Source organism: Chrysochloris asiatica, unplaced genomic scaffold (genome assembly GCF_000296735.1).
Source record: "Chrysochloris asiatica unplaced genomic scaffold, ChrAsi1.0 scaffold00033, whole genome shotgun sequence".
NCBI lineage: Eukaryota > Metazoa > Chordata > Mammalia > Afrosoricida > Chrysochloridae > Chrysochloris > Chrysochloris asiatica.
In genome coordinates, this window is record NW_006408551.1 from 1,370,669 (window position 1) to 1,373,713 (window position 3,045).

A 3,045-nucleotide genomic window follows, 5' to 3' on the forward strand; every position below is an offset into this window, starting at 1 on the left:
AGGAGGGCCTGGGAATTGGATTTTTAACCATGTCACAGGGCCACTGATCAACCCAGGGTCTGTGTGTGCTGACGCCAGCAGTGATGCCTCTAAGAGAAGAGGGACACAAAGCTGAGAAATTAGGGGTCACTGACAATGTTCAGAGTCACCAGCAAGACTCCAAACAGGGAGAACGAATATTTATATTTCTGAGATGCCCTAGCTAACATGATACATTCTTTTAAAAAATTAACATGATAAGGAGGTGGCTGCATTCTTTGGGCTATGTGTCCTAATTATAGTCAGTAAATGTAGACAGTAGTAACAAAAATAGCCTTCCTCATCTGCAGTTATGAAGATAACTTGATTTTCTTTCTGGATTGATTTTTGCTGGACAACAATACACAACTGATAAACTATAAATGATACTGTTTTAGTAAAATACTAGCTTTTTCATTTATGCTTATAGGCATTCTCTGCTTGAGTCAAGTTAGGCTTGTTAAGTGATTCAAGGCAATGTTATTCGAGCAATATATGATTATTTTGTTCTGTGAGACTAAAATAAATAAAAATACACATTTTCTTTGTTTGCAACTTGCAAAATTGAGTTCTTCTGCGAATGTGAACATCAACAACTCACTTTAAGACCATGCCATCTTCTGAAAATGCCATGAGTCTACTTCATAAATGTGTCAAAGTGACAGCCCATCTCAGACTTGTCCAGAATCAAAGAATGCAAGTCACAGGGCTGTGCTTGAACAACAACAGGTTCTCATGCCAAACAACAGTTATTAAAAAGTTGGGATGCAGCTATAGAACAGGGAATCAAAGCCAGATGGAAGAGACTTTTTATTTAAAGGCACAGTATCACAAATGGCCCTATGGCATGGGTGAGGTCTACTTTCACACTCATCCATTGGTGTATGATTACTTAACATTCATTTCTTTTTATAGGACTGATTTGGATCGACATGCTGAGAATGGTGTTCAGTATCTGATTAGTCATGAAAGAGAGATTTCTGTGGTTACATGTAAACTTGTGATAGGTTTGCAGAAGTTACAGATGGAGAGGGTAGTGGAGAAGCCAGCTGTGGTGCATCTATGTGAAGGTCACACCAGCTTCACTGTATACCTTGAAGACATTTTCAATGGCATTGACATAAGCAGCAGTTCTCAGATACAACACCAGGTTATACGTCATGGCTGTGTGCATGATTTGGGAACAGAATACTCCACAGTGTAAGCTAAGCCAGAGAACATAATGTCTTTCTCAGATGCACCCGATATCCTGTCACTGACATGCCTGCTGTGTGTTCCCTCTGAGTTTCAGTCTTGGAGGGGAGTTTGTCCTGAAGAGACTTGATTGCTTGCCTTGATGGCTTTCCAGTGAATAGCTTGCTTGTTGTGGGAACTCTGTTGTGGGAACAATGGGAATCATGCCACCATGCTTTCCAAATTTTCTTCCTAACCTCTCTTGAACAGACATGAGCAGGTAGTAGTTAGAGTCCCTTTCATAGTTGAAGGTCAGACAGCCATGGCTGACATGACTGAGATTCTTTAGCCATTCAAAGTAAGAGAGTGTCGCTCCTTCAACGTTCAAGTAGAGATCAGGAATTACTATCATATTCTTTCTCCAGGAAAATCTTATCAGCTTCTGAAGTTGTCAGTCCATTGGCACCTTCAGCAATGATCTTGGCTTTGACTCTGGGTGCACTGGATTGGTCAGCTGCTTCTCACTGGCCGCTGGGATCAGTACGTTGTAGTCTACTTCCCTGATGCTTCCTTCATAGAGCTTTGCTTTAGGGAAGCCCAGGATGGAACCATGTTGCAGTTTGAAGTCTCCCAGTCCCTTTGGATCAATATCATCTGGATTCCACATGCTCCCATCAGATTCTCCAGCACCACTTAGCACCAAAGCAACGTAAGTATCTCATAGAGTACAGGCCCACAATACCAAATCCCTGAACAAGAAATGTGTTATCCCTGAACTATGCATGGTATCATTCCTAAAATGTTCATGTAAGACGCTTCATTAATGAAGTTTTCAATCCCATGGAAATCACCACGGCCATTAGCAGAGATGTGTCCATGGATACTGCCTTGACTGATGGGCTTACCAGTAACGCAGGTATGTGCATTCAGATCATAGTGCCCTAGGGTGCTGACACACGTGTCAGCCATCCAGGACATCTCCTGTGCGCCCGTGTTCATGTCAGGGGCAGGTACATCAAGGCAAGGACTAATAAAGCCCTTCTTTGCTAGCTCTATAGTGAACTTTCTTGTAATCTTTTCCAATTCATTATCAGTGTAGTTCTTGGGATTGATCGTCACACCAGCTTTAGCACCCCCAAATGGTACATCTACGACTGCACATTTATATGTCATCAGCGAAGCTAGAGCTTTAACTCCATCTACACTCACACCTATGCTGTAACGGATACCTCCCTTGCAGGGTGTGCGGTGCTGGCTGTGCTGGACCTGGTTAGCCCACTATGACTTCCCAGGAGCCATTGTCCTGCCGAATGGGAAAGGAGAGGTCCAGCACATGGTTGCAGGGCTTGATGATCCACAGGATGCCGCGCACCTGGTTCCACTTTTGGTCCTCGCTTTCCGGGGTTCTGAAGTCCACCACCAGCTTGTCCTCCACGATGCTGGCGCGGCGGTCGAAGGAACCCTCCACCATCTTCAAGAAGTTGGGGTCGTCCTCGCTCTCTGCTACCGCCTCGCTGTAGTGTCGCTGGTCAGAGCCTGTGTTGCGTGGCGACTGCGAGCCGTCAGGGAGCTAAGGGCGGCGTGCAGCTGTACAAGGCGGCGGCCAAGGGCTGGGCAGAGGAAGCAGAGGTGCGCACGGGACAGACTGGCGAGGCGCATTCGGAGCTGAGTGAAGAGGTGCGCTAGGAGACCTAGAACAGAGGGAGAGAAAGACCAGCTCCGGTGGTCTTCTTAAGCCACAGCTTCAAGCCTTGCTGGCTGTCCTTTCTCCTGTCCACCCACCTGAATAAGGTTTTATAAATCAGAAAACTACTTAATCTCTGTTGTTGTTGTTGTTGTAAAGTGCTGTCGAAT

General features: G+C 45.3%; 1 pseudogene; it reads right to left on the reverse strand.

Annotated features, from left to right (window-relative positions):
• Positions 1-1,078: 1,078 nt before the first annotated feature.
• On the reverse strand, positions 1,079-2,713 carry LOC102839915 (annotated as a pseudogene).
• Positions 2,714-3,045: the final 332 nt, after the last annotated feature.